At 36.5% G+C, this 14,835-nt stretch overlaps 1 protein-coding gene across 1 annotated transcript in view; it reads right to left on the reverse strand.

Moving 5' to 3' along the window:
* Positions 1–737, reverse strand: part of LOC107662192 (sodium-coupled neutral amino acid transporter 2-like) — an 11,105-nt gene extending 10,368 nt beyond the window's left edge. Inside the window, exon 1 of the mRNA XM_016452120.1 lies at positions 702–737. The gene's annotated coding sequence lies outside the window, so the exon portion shown is untranslated. The remainder of the gene's footprint in view (positions 1–701) is intronic.
* Between the last annotated feature and the right edge of the window lie 14,098 nt (positions 738–14,835).

Consider the following 14,835-nt stretch of genomic DNA (forward strand, 5'->3'; position numbering starts at 1 on the left):
TATATAATGAAATGAAACAGCATTACAGAAATATCTTTACATAACAGGAAACAATGGTGCACAGGAAAACTATTTAAAATATTATTTAAATGAGATACTCGAAGTTCCTCAAGCGAGCAACACTTGCCTAAACACGCATTTGACCTCAAATTTGCTAATTATAATTTTTACCGAAACATTTCCATTGTAGTCTAAAGATTTAGTTATTATTATTTAAAAAAGCAGAAATGGTAAACCATTCTCCTTAATGTTTATTTGACAGTCGCTCGCGAGTAATTTACACAGTAATCTGCGGTTTAGCAGACGTCACGTGACCAGCCAAGAACTGAGTGGAAAATTACAACCGGCACCGACAATACCGACGTCTCATCAGTCTATATTTATATATTCGGAACAAAACGATTAGACATAACCAATTAAGGCTTTTTTTTCTTGTCGGGTGACTATTTCAACCTATTTAAACGGATTCTGGTGACTATTTTAGACCGTGACCAGTGTTAAATTTCCGTTTAAACTCCCAAACCACATGAATAATTTTATTAGATCATTAGAGTGTGTGAACGGTGATGATGATGAAACACGAGTCTAAAAACAGATAAAATAAACGCGATTACAGTGTGTTCAGGTTTAAAAAAATAAATAAAAAGGTCAGGGAAGACATCTAAAACATCAAAAAACTTGAAAACGGGATGAGATCTTACCTCAAGAAGAATAATAATAATAATAATAATTAAAAAAAAAAGAGAAATCCGTTTGTTCAGCTCCGGTATGAATGAAAAAAATATCACCAAACCCTCCCAGTCGTGAAGAATGTTCCAGTGATCAATTACTACTTGATAGATAACAAATAAATACCCTAAGATTGATAAAGTACATTAAGCATACATATAAATACTGCAATACTTATAAACCCTACAATCTGTAATAATAATAATGTAGAAGATAAACGGAGATGTCCTTTGGCCGCGTCCGGTATCACAGTCTGATGCTGCTGAGATCGGTTTATATTCGCCGGTCGCATTGCATCAGCCGGCAGACACTTGGGTGGAGCCTCTCAAGCGATTGTGTACAAACAGACCCGCAGTGACCCAGACGAGGAGTGCCTCTCATTCCCAGCTTCATGAAGGCGTTCACCTCCTTCTTCCTGCTCATAGGAAATCAAATGAACAGATGCAACCTTTAATATCACAGCTGTGTCTCCTAGACAGCACTGAGAGCACATGGAAACATTTTCCTGAGCTAAAGATCTCACATTACAGGCACAGTATTCTCTAATGTCTCATCCAGAGTTTCACAAATAAAGGGATCCCCAAAGAACCTTTCAGCGATCAGAACATTTTAATAATCAAAAGAACCTTTCGTGCATTTAAAAAAAAATAAATGTTCTTTATTTGCATCAGTTCACCGAAAGGTTCTTTGTGGAACAAAAAAATGGTTCTTCTATGGCATCACTGTGAAAACTCCCTTTTGGATCCTTCATTTTTAAGAGTATATGGATGTTAAACACCAGAGATGCCAATAAGCATCTCAAACTGCTTAACAAGTCAAAGATTAACTCATAAATTCTCCCAAGACAAAATGTGACCCTGGAGCACAAAACCATGTCATAAGAGTCAATTTTTCGAAATTGAGATTTATACATCATCTGAAAGCTGGATAAATAAGCTTTCCTTTGTTAGGATAGGAAAATATTTGGCCGAGATACAACTAATTGAAAATCTGGAATCTGAGGGTGCAAAAAAAAAATCAAAATATTGAGAAAATCGCCTTTAAAGTTGTTCAAATGAAGTTCTTAGCAATGCATATTACTAATCAAAAATTACGTTTTGATATATTTACGGTAGGAAATTTACTAAATATCTTCATGGAACATGATCTTTACTTAATATCCTAATGTTTTTTGGCATAAAATAAAAATCAATAATTTTGACCCTTACAATATACTTTTGGCTATCGCTACAAATATACCCCAGCGACTTAAGACTGCTTTTATGCTCCAGGCTCACAAATGATCTGAGCTGCTGGGCACATTCATTTTTATCTCTAAACGCTAACTGGTCATCAACCATTGAATTAGAAGAAACATCTGAGAAAGAAATGTAGAACTAAAAACTTTAAGGTTATACTTAAGATCAACATCTAAACAATAACATATTGTTCTGAGGTAAAGGAGAATATCTAGGGTTTGTGACGAACAATTTGACTACAGAGGAACCACAGGTATAGACCACAACCCACCCTGTGCCCTATTTCAAGCGAGGAAATGTTATTTGCACAGAGGTTGCCTTTTATAGCTCAGGAGAGGTAGCTAACAAAGTAATAATGCATGAATTAACAATCACCTTTGTCTCAGAAGTTCCTCCTAAACCGACCTAAATGTGTCAGTTGTGAGTTTACTGCTTCTCATTTGTGTCTGCTGAGAAAGATGTTAAAGACAATGACGTTTCCATGAGAGTGGATCATGCGACCACATGACTATGAGAGGAGCCGTGAGGAACAAAAGGAGGAATTTTGCAAAAAGAGGAACTTCTGAGATGACGTTAGACACAAGTGACAGATTAAACGAGTCGGGAACGAGTGCGGCCCCACGCTCGGCTTTGGGTCACGCCACACAAGGGCAGCGAGTTGAGTTTGTTGTTACTTTCGCTCCTAGCATAACTTAAACGAATCACTCGCCTGACCACCTTCGCACAGAAGTTCTTCGTCACCCCCCGATCGGCTAAATCCCCCAGTGGAAGTGAAGCAGGGCATTACGGGACTCCGGTCTACGGTGATTTACCCTCGGATTAAAGGCCACTGCAGCCTCCGAGCTGGAGTTCACAAAAGAACACGGATGCTGGAATGTCTGACCTATTGAAACAGGCCGTGGGGCCCCAGGCGACACCCGACTCCATAGGTAAGACTGGATCAACAAAAGCATTTTTCTGTCTCCACACTGTGTGAAAAACGTGCGGAAGAAATCCCAGCTCTGCCTTTGAAACTATAGTAGCATCCATCGAGAAATGACACGGGGGGGAAACCATCATCCATTGGAAATATCTTGATTTCTGAAGGAACATGTAGTTGCATAATGTTCTTCTGTGCCATATTTTAATGAATAAATGATTCCAATCCATTGGAAATATCTTGATATCTGAAGGAATGGTTTCTGAAAATGTGCTCTCAGAATGTTCTTCTGTGCCATATTTTAATGAATAAATGATTCCAATCCATTGGAAATATCTTGATTTCTGAAGGAATGGTTTCTGAAAATGTGCTCTCAGAATGTTCTTCTGTGCCATATTTTAATGAATAAATGATTCCAATCCATTGGAAATATCTTGATTTCTGAAGGAATGGTTTCTGAAAATGTGCTCTCAGAATGTTCTTCTGTGCCATATTTTAATGAATAAATGATTCCAATCCATTGGAAATATCTTGATTTCTGAAGGAATGGTTTCTGAAAATGTGCTCTCAGAATGTTCTTCTGTGCCATATTTTAATGAATAAATGATTCCAATCCATTGGAAATATCTTGATTTCTGAAGGAATGGTTTCTGAAAATGTGCTCTCAGAATGTTCTTCTGTGCCATATTTTAATGAATAAATGATTCCAATCCATTGGAAATATCTTGATTTCTGAAGGAATGGTTTCTGAAAATGTGCTCTCAGAATGTTCTTCTGTGCCATATTTTAATGAATAAATGATTCCAATCCATTGGAAATATCTTGATTTCTGAAGGAATGGTTTCTGAAAATGTGCTCTCAGAATGTTCTTCTGTGCCATATTTTAATGAATAAATGATTCCAATCCATTGGAAATATCTTGATTTCTGAAGGAATGGTTTCTGAAAATGTGCTCTCAAAATGTTCTTCTGTGCCATATTTTAGTGAATAAATGCTTTCACCTACCAATTCAATGGAAATATCTTGATTTCTGAAGGAAATGTTTCTGAAATGTAGTTGCATAATGCTCTTTTGTCTGACTGACTTTCTTCAGTGGAAAACAGTAGATATTTTAGAAGATATATATATTTTTTTAAAGTAAGTGTTGATGACATGAATTTTAAGTTTTAGGGGAAATATCACTGTAAGAGAAATTTAACGTTACCAAAATGTTCTTTTGCATATCATCTTAAATTTTTCCAGTAGAGTTTCAGAACATCCTGGAAAGTCTCCTGCAAACTTGAGATGGGCAACAATGTTTTGTTTCTGGAAATCAGTGCTTTTTTTCTATGATAACCTCCCATGAACACTGTTTTGTCAGTGTTTTACTTTATGGCGTTATCATGTGTCTGGATATCTTAATCAGTGCAGATCTTTCACTGTCAGCCTATGGTTCTGTGTCACTTGTTTGAGGTTTTTACAGTTTACCCTCACACCGATCTGTGCAGGACGTCTTGTCCCAGGGAGAGGTGTAGTGGTGCTGAATTTCTTCCTTTGGTAAATTATCCGCCTGACTGTGGATTAAAGGAGGCCCAAGAATATAGAAATCCTTCTGCAAACCCTTCCAGCCTTCTGAACTGGTTCACCTCTTCTTCTAAGTACTTGGATCACAGTGAATTTAGCTGAAAAAAGCAGGTAACCCAAATGTTTAGTGTGTGAAAGGGCAAACTAAACCCATGGCTTTTTCTGAGCTGTAGCTGGTCTTTACAGTAAACTAAACGTTGTTCCGTAAATACTCGAGTGAGGTTCTGTTTACTCATTCGTTTAGGTAGGTTTGTGGTTGATTTCTTTAATTAAACTGGCCCAAATGAACCTTTTTACTATCCTTTCAAATCATCAGTTAAATGACTGAGTTTATTTCTTCCTGTAAATGCTACACTCTTAAAAATAAAGGTTCTTTATTGGCATTGAGAACGTTTTTACATCCATGGAAACTCTACATTCCACAAAAGGTTCTTTATAATGGAAAAGGGTTCTTTAGGTTTTAAAAATGTTATTCACGCCAAGAAAAATGGCTATTTTGAGATCTTTTCACTGAAAGGGTTTTTCGGGGAACAAAAAAAGGTTCTTCCTTGCTTAAAACTCCATTTTGGAACTTTTATTTTTAAGACTGCATGTAAACTGTCATTTAACACTTCACATTTTAACTCGTATTTTTAGTTCTTTTGCTGTTTAGGAATAATAGTAACCACTTCATCTCACCATGACTGGGTGGACCATTTCTGTACACCAAATAGGTATCATTGACATGTTTTTGCATCTTAGTTACAATAGACCTTCAGTTTTTAAGACTTAAAGCTATAGTACATTTTAATATATATATATATATATATATATATTGATCTAAAATCAAGTCACTGTAAAAATAATGTTGCTTCAACTTAAAAAGTAAACATTCATGCTGCCTTAAAAATTAATTGAAAATTTAAATTATGGTTAATGAACTTGAAATGTGAAGGCGTGACCAATTGGAAAAACCAGGAAAGTTACTGTACACTGCAAAAAAAGTGGCAATCTGCAATTGTTACCTTAACAATCTGTTGATTTAACCCATAAAAATATTTAGGTTGGTTCAGTGATGTTAAATTGTATTTTTGACTTTAATAAAACCAGTTAATTTAGATTTAACATTTTTAAATTACCATTGTTTTTTTGTTTTTTTCAGAGTAACACTGAACTTCAAGTTGTAATAGCTAATTGTAACAATTATATTTAATGGTATACAATCCTAATTCAATTTTCAACCTTCAACATCTTTTGTACTAGTCTGCTTGGAATTTCTCCCACTTCTGAACCCGACTGCACAGTTGAAATTAATAGAAAATTCAAATGTAAAGAAGAAGAAAAAGACAAGAAGGTTCTGGAGAATGTCTGTGGATTTCTTGATGTTGGGATCATGGGGGTCTGTGAGAGAGAAGACATCCCGCCGGTCTCCCGCAGAGGGGGGCAGAGGTCGGCTCATCTTCCCCCGGCTCCTGGCTCATTCTTATATAATCATTTTATCCCCTCGTATTAAACAAACAGCCGCCCGCTGTCCGCACTCATGGGAACCTGCCGAGAGAGCTCACGCTATGCACATCACTTCAGCAGCATAATGCCCACCTGCCATTGCTCATAACAGGCCCTGCTGAGGCCATTTTGGTACTTTATGAAATAAAATACAATTTATGATGTGTGACTATGTAACTGATATAATACTGACACAGAAAATCTTGAAGGACGCTTGAGAAAGAAAATAAAAAGTAGGGCATGGGGACGTTATGCCAGGAAGATGATAGTGCACATGTCCTCTTTCTCATGGACTATCATCACTTCTGTCTGTGTTATCGTGTTTCCAATGTGTATAGCTGTGGCGGGAAGCTTCAGTGTGTTTATAGCAGAGTTATCAGACCGGAAAACAAACGCTCTTGACACAGACAGGAAGGGAAATGCATACACTCGTGTATGCACGTGAAATATACACAGACAGTGGTGGATGAAGTACACAAATCAAGTACTTGAGTAAAAGTATAGATACGTATAATAAAATATTACTCCAGTAAAAGTAAAAGTACTCAGTTTTCAATTTTACTCGAGTGAAAGTCAGAGGAGCTCAATGCATTTCACTGACACTGATTGCTCTATAGATGCGCCTGCGTGTGCGTTTCTGAACATCTGCAAGCCAAGTTCTATGCCGAGTGTCACAGCAAGATGAGATTTGGGATATATTTAGGTCATTGGGTTATAAGGTTAGCAGAGATACAGTTTAACATCTGCGATGCTTACAATCGCATCATCAGCATCTGTGACAGTATACATTTGAATTCCCTCTTGGACAGATAAACCAGCTTGAATTTCCATGCTGGTCCAGGCCGGTTGATGCTGGTTTAACTGGTGGATTCAATATAATGCAAAGTCATATCAGCAACACCAAGGTCATGGGTTCGATTCCCATGGAATACAATGACTGTGTATCTTGAATGCAAAACAAGTTGCTTCAGATAAAAGCTTCTGCCAAATGCATGAATGTAAATGAAAACCTTTTAGGAGAGTTTAAGGTCAAAACAGTTGTGAGGGACAGTATTTGGTGAATGGATGATGTTCAGATTGTGTACTGCATGTTCTACAATGGTTCTAGTCAGGATTAATATAATCAACTAAACTATTAAAAACATCTTTTTTAATTGAAATAAAGTAGAATCAATATAAAATCTACATATTGGATGAAAAAAAAATAATGAAATAAATTACTTTAGTTTTAGTGTTTAATTAACTGGAAATAATTAAAAACTTAAACTAAAGCTTGAAATAAAACCAAAACTAATTAATAATAATTTTTTTTACAATTTTTAAAAATTAATAAAGTACAAAATTAATATTTATAAAAGAACAAATACTAATAAAAATGACAACTAAGCACATTGCAAAATCACTAAAATAAAAAAATATATATAAAATAAGAGTTAAAAAAATGATATTAGTATATTAATTGAATATTATTTGAAATAAAGCTATAATATAAATATTTGATGAAACTGAATAAGTTGAAGCACTGGAGATAAATAAAAGCTACAAATAAAATAAAAATAAATTAAACCTAAATAGTTATATTTAAAAACAACAAAAACTGATCAAAATTACAAAAGCATGTAAATCACTAAAAATTGTATTCAAATGAAAAGAGAAAATATAAAAATAAATGCTATTTCAAAATATGAATAAAAAATTATATACATATAATAGTAAAATAACATTGGCCCTAAAGTACATCACCATCAACATGGCCAGGTTGTAACCACAATGAACCGTGACATAAGTCAAGGGAATTTTCCAGATGAACAGCAGAAATTAGGCGGTGTGAGCGGGGAGGAATACGGGCATCTTTTGATATAAGCTTTGGGTCTGTAATCCGCTTACAGCTGAAAAAGCTCTGAATTCCTGGACCTGCAGGAGAAGCTGAGACAAACCTCTGGACGAACGGCATCAAGAATTTCCACTAATATTGTAAAAGACAACCCAGATCTGAAGCATATGAACCCGCTGACTTCTAGCGTTAGTGTCGGGCGAGAGGTGGGGGAACGGGATTACAGGGAGTCTCCTGGATAAACTGTTCTCACCGGCACTGCACCCTGTACATGCAGCACTGCCACAACCGCCAAGAGCAGAGATGTCCTCTGTGCCATCATAAAATCCTGCTGTGTTATGATTGTATAACAGGGATCGAGCGTGATTTAATTTCCATGCCAAGCATATTCCCTTAATTCCCACAGGAAATACAGTCTGAATGTTGTTATAAAACTACAGCTCTGTGGTATGTTATACTTCTGTCGGTATGGTTCACAAAGGCAAATAACTCAAATAACAACGCTCTTACAATTTCCTGTGCAGGAACATCAGGAAGGAAGTGGTGCCCTCAGACAGGAAGAACAACACATGCCAGAGCTCTGTGTTGTCATTACATCATATTATTGACCAACCAATGCTGTACAGTTTATTCCATTCCCGCTCTGCTCATCGAAACGATCAGTCAATGAGCTAAAAATGAGTTTGAACTGTAGAGTGGAGCGTAAGGTTCATTCTGAGGGGACTAAACTCTTTTCTGACTTTTCATTTGGTTCATTTCAGTGAATAAAAATTGCAAATGAGATCAATTGGTTAAACAGTAATGAGATTGCAAGGAGAACAGTTGGAGAGTTTTGCTTAAGTCTCCTAAAATGTAAAGGCAGATATATATTTTCTTGTCAAAAGACTCATTTATAGTGGGTGATTTTTTTTTTAATTTAAATAAATAATATTTAAATTAAAATTTATTAGAATGGAACATTTCATAATAAATAGCATTCCAAAACAGTTACCGAAAAAAGTGCAAAATAATTATTGAACAAGCTAAAGGTGCCATTGGTGAGATAAAACTGCCTAAAAAGATATAAACACTAATACAGCTTATTTACATTAAAATGACGAGGAGAGGAGCATGAGGGAGCAGAATATTAAGACTTGAAGGTGGAAAACCATCTAAAACATAGCAACTGCATAACATTGAACCTCCCTGAACACCTTTGCATAATGCTAGCGACTTCTTTTTTCTAAAACATCTAGCTATTTTCACCTGAGGTATTCCAAGAGAAACATTTGAGAACACCCTGTATGCAGTTCAGTGAGATTTATCAAAGTAGCAACCATGTATTTTCCAATAGCTGCTTTTATCAAAAACTGTTTGTTTCTGAACAATGTCATTTATCTCTATGTGCGCGAGAGCGATCAGGAAGGTCAAAACAAGACGGGCGTCATCGGCTAGTAAACGTGACATCCTAATGACCCAGGTGCTGCACACACAGATAAAAAAGAGCTGTGTTTCATTTTCATCCGAATCACATAACAGCACAGCTCAGCCTGTCCCACACTTCCTCATGCATTTGGGAAATTTCCATTCCCTGCTTTGCTTTTCTCAAGGTTAAGTTCACAGTGTTCTGCCGAGCATCATCCTGCCTCTTTATGTTTTTATAATTCAATGATCACCCACGGTCTGAAAGCAGACACAATGTTACTATCCTGTTACCTACGTAAATGTAAGAAAATCACCACACTGGGTCACACTTAAGCCTATTATACAGGACTGTGGATTAACTGTCTCTCTCTTCCTGTTAAATGAGGCCAAAGACATGAACGCCTTGATCAGATGCTTACTGAGACATTAAGTGACGGCTTGATCAGGATTCATCTCGCAAACGCATTCTGGGAATCTGAACAGAGACGGCAGGTTTAAAGGAACAGTTCACCTAAAACGAGCATCCTGTCATACTCAACCTCATGATGAAACACAAAAGCACACATTGCTGTTCTCCATACAGGGAAAGAATATACAAAAAACACCATGAGATTTGGAGAAATGTAGCATTGCATCACTTGCTCACCAATGGATGCTCTGCAGTGAATGGGTGCCGTCAGAATGAGAGTCCAAACAGCTGATTAAGATAAACCAATAGACAGAGGAGTCGCTTTTTTTAGCTGGAAGCGACAGTTCGAAGTTAAAAACATCTTAATAATGGATTTGTTTCTTACAAACACACAGCTTTTGGCTTCACAAGACATTAACTGATGGACTGGAGTGGTGTGGATTATTGTGATGTATTTATCAGCTGTTTGGCCTCTCATTCTGACGGCACCCATTCACTGCAGAGCATCCTTGGGTGAGCAAGTGATGTGATGCTACATTTCTCCAAATCTGATGAAGAAACAAACTCAACTACATCTTCTTGGATGATCTGAGGGTGAGCACATTTTCAGCAAATTGTCATTTTTGGGTGAACTACTCCTGTTTTCAGTAGGAATTCCCTGTATTTCAAGTCTTCTGATGCAATATAATAGTTATGTCTGAGGAATATAGACAAATTTAAACTCTTATTCACTAAATTTCATGTGCATTTTTGCTTATTCAAAACTGTGTGTTGGATCCACTGACGTCAAACTTACCAAAAAAGGCAAGGTCAATCATGCAGACAGTTGCTACTTTTATGGTACTTTTATTGTGATTTTTTTGGAGCTCGACAAACATATAAAAAACATGAATAAGAGTAAATGACCATTTTCAATTTAGTATAAATTTAGTCTCCTTTTTTTAACAAATGTTTTATTTAGCCATATTTTCCAATAATAATAATAACAAAGTCTGATTACATTTTGATATTATCTTTAAACTACGTACACCATTGTCCATAACCATAAAATGTTTCTACCAATTTTCAATAAGCGATTATTTACTTAATTAAAGACAATTTTCTGTCCTGGAACAGAACATCATGACTGTTGGTCTCCGCCAGCAGAAAAGCCAACATAACCACATACCTGATCATTTACAGAGTAATACAGAGTAGTACATTGTGTTCCTCCACATTAACCGCAAACCCAAACAAATATTACACTCAGTACAGAGGCATTTATGAATGTGACGTTGGTTATATTGTGATTTACTGCTGGACCAGCAGTAAGAAAATCCCAGAGGTTAGAAATCCAGAAAAGAAACTCAGAGAGGTGTATAATCATTGCATAGCAATGCTATGGCAACCAGAAAACTATATAGGCCACGTTCACACCACTTTGATATTAACTTCAGTCTGTTGCTATGGTCACGGCTAATGCAAAAAAAGGATTGGCTTCGGTTACTCACTCATTTGTGAACGGGCCTTTTGAGAGTCACCTGTTAATAAAGTCAGCACGAAATGAAGATTTACCTTATGTTTTCTAAATGCATATTATAGATCTCATTGTAAATGATTCATAAGTCCCAAACACTGTGTGAACATATCTATATATATAGCATTGATGAGTTTACTTTATTGTGAACAACCAAGAAATCCGTTGAATAGAGTCCCAGTGTCACAGCTAACAGGAAACACAACTTCCACTAATGTTTTTTCAAAGTTATATAAATGTTAGGACAAAACATTAATGTTTATGGAATGTTCTTATCACTTTATTGACATTTGAAATACATTCTCACAATGTTGAGAGAAAACGTTCCTTTAAAACGTCCTTATGATGTCATTTGTACTTTATGAATGTTCTAGAAACGTTTTTGAAACCTTTCAATAATGTTCTAAACACAACAAGAAAAATGGACATTCTAGAGTTCTTAAAATATTAAAAATAAACGTTCAAATAACGTTTAGTTAGTAGAACGCTGCAAGAAACGGTGATATAATCACGACAACAAAATTGGACATTTGAACGTTTTAGAAACATTTCAAAACAATGTTCCTACTATGTTTTTATAACCTAAATTTGTTACCTGGGATGCAACTATACCAACAAATACAAATACTTTGTGGCTCAAAGACAGAGAGAGCAGATGCATGTTAAAAAAATGACTGAGCTCATTCAAAAGCTCCTGAGTCAAGCTTTCTACGTGACCTGTGCTGTTAGGTGAAGCATTGTTTATGTAAGCTTGAAAGCATTCGCCACTGAGAACAGAGTTAAGTATATCTGGAAACCTGAGGGTGTGTCTGAGAGAGCATGAGAGTGCAAGCTTCCCTCAAAATCACCTTAGCCATCGTGATCAAAGGTTGATTTATGGTGCGTATGTGTATTCATACTTGTTGAGTGATTTTCTTTTGCTTCAAGATGCAGGTTTTACATTGGACTTCAAGTGGTGACACAACACAGTACCACCACTATCATGAAAAAGTAAATACAATTGCCCTACAAGTTAAACATTGAAGTTTATTATTATCACCATGAACCACATAGACCAAACAACATGCACAATTATAAACATGATATTGGCTGAACTGGAAAACCGACAGTTTTGTTTTCTAAATGTCTCTTGAATCTCCACACTGATCCTCACTGCGAGGTCATTTTAGTTTGCTTGTGTTCACATGTTCCACTGACAAGCCCTGTCAAGTGAGGAAACACAATCCTTAAATGACCTCATTGGTCTCTCTCTGGATGTTTAACACTACACCAACAGCAGAATCCCTGGGGATTGAGATTTGTGGGGTCATTTGTGCTGTAACTCCAGCTTTCAGAGTTAATGTGGCACTGCCTGCTACAATGACTTATCAAACACCCTTAGCATAATTAAAGCACAACTCACTCACTGCAGGCTTATCACACTATAGACCAAAACTCACTGACACCATTCTAGAGTGTTCTGATGAGTGCTAAGGCATTTAAATGGCATCTTTACCAGCCAAGATAAGGCTGCTGTGCCTGCTCAAAATTCAGTGTAAAGATGTAATGATATACCTGCTTAGGATTTACTTTTGCCAAATTTACATGGCCATGATTCTTGGGTGTTGCCAGGGCATTGCTATGTAGTTGCTAAGGTGTTCTAATGGTGTCTTTACATAATCAAGTTAAGGCTGCTCTGTGCCTGCTCAGAATTCAGTGTAAAGATGCAATGCCGCATAAAAGCCGGACTAAACTATGCCTGCTTAGGATTTACTTTTGCCAAATTTACATGGCCATGATTCTTGGGTGTTGCCAGGGCATTGCTATGTAGTTGCTAAGGTGTTCTAATGGTGTCTTTACATAGTCAAGTTAAGGCTGCTCTGTGCTTGCTCAGAATTCAGTGTCAAGACACAATGCCGCATAAAAGCCAGACTATGCCTGCTTAGGATTTACTTTTGCCAAATTTACACGCAACGGCAGCACAGAGGCGCTTATTAAGTGGCATTTACACAAAGTATCTTTACACAGCCAAGTTAAGGCTGCTCTGTGCCTGCTCAAAATTCTGTGTCAAAACACATTGGCGTATAAAAGCCAGATTAAATTATGCCTGCTCTGACCCGCCTCCGCCTCAGTTTTTAATATCATTTTTGTGTAAATGCATCTATGCCACCTCTGAGCAGCATTAAACAGTCTGTGTAAAGACACCTAAATGCCACTTCAGAAATGTTTCTGTGCCACCTTTGCAGTGTTTAGCAACAGACTGTTTCATGCAGCTCAGAGGTGCCATTTATGCAGTGTAAACTTGTGTTACTTGTGGTTGCCTGGTCGCCAAGTCAAAAGAGCTCTAGATTTGGTTCGCATTCCTCCTTCAGTGTTCGTCTATGGGACTGTTTTTTTTTTGTGGAAGGTAAAAATGTTGCATCTGATCACTAAACAGCACCACACTTTTCTCAGCAAATGATTCATGTCTAGCACCCAAAGGTTGTTACGTACCAAACCCTGATATGAGCAACATTCCACTAATTTATTCCACTTGAGAAAAACATTGTCTAATAAAAATGCTAACAGACAGGTGCGGTTATATTTTTATCGAGCGTCACCTCAAGGCATCTTATGTTCCTTACAGGCCTCAGAGTTTAATTTATGATCATTATCGCATGATTAAAGTATTGTGTGAACATAACACAGGTGAAGGATGTCTTTTTCAGGTCATATAAAGTGAATGTTTTCTCAGGGCTGGGTGCAGCCTCTGTTTTTACAGGACTTAACAAACAAAGCACTCTAATTGCTACTTCTAAACATGAATCTGCCTTAAACGCACAGTTTTCCTTCCTGCGTTGACATGTCATTTTGAAAGGGCATTGGTTATATCCATTACTGATGCTTGTTTGGACAAGTTTTGCAGAATGTTCTTGAGGAATGGTCCCGAGATTTCCCCGTTTTGGTTCTAGAGAATATTTTATCGGATGCAATGCATATGTGTGTGTGCATTATGAGTCAGCAAAATCTCAGAACTTGTTTCTATGGGCTCTGTAATGCTGACTATACACAGCTTTGATGCTGAGACATCAGAAATGCACAGGGAACTGTCGTTCAGGTTTTGCTTTAACAGAGCATCTTTTCTCGGATGAAGTGTTGTCTTATTTCTCTATACACCAGTATGGCTGCTTACAAAGATGACAGGCTGATGTTGTTGACTTTATTTGATCCCCAGACAATCTGCAGTCACATAGCAGACAAAAAAACATAATACAAGACATTCTTTTCATTATTAGAACTTTCTTGCTCACATTCTCTGCCATCTGGCTAATGTTTAGCTTTCATTTCCTCATGCCAACAAACCAAACAGACACTCCTTTACAATTTTAGCTCTATTATTCTGCATTCTTGCCTCAGATCTCACAGGTTTATTGTGCAATGTGCGCTGAATGTGTTTATTGTGTAATGTGTGCCTTGTACCAGGATTAACATGTGACTTGGTTTTTGTTGTGGTAGTGTGCTTCCAAAAAGAAAATGCAGAAGAAAAAATGTCACTGCAAATCTCATTGCCATGACTTATTGTTTGGTAAATAAATTGTATAGTTATTTCATTATATGCATGTAAAGAAAACTATGAAATTATAAAAAATAATGTAGTTTTCTGCAATTTCATTGTGAAAATTGTCTTTAAATATTTTAAATAAAACTATGTTTTAATAAATAGATAGTTTATATACATATATATATATATATATATATATATATATATATATATATATA

This window comes from Sinocyclocheilus anshuiensis, unplaced genomic scaffold, assembly GCF_001515605.1.
Source record: "Sinocyclocheilus anshuiensis isolate Anshui unplaced genomic scaffold, SAMN03320099.WGS_v1.1 scaffold1543, whole genome shotgun sequence".
Taxonomy (NCBI): Eukaryota; Metazoa; Chordata; class Actinopteri; order Cypriniformes; family Cyprinidae; genus Sinocyclocheilus; species Sinocyclocheilus anshuiensis.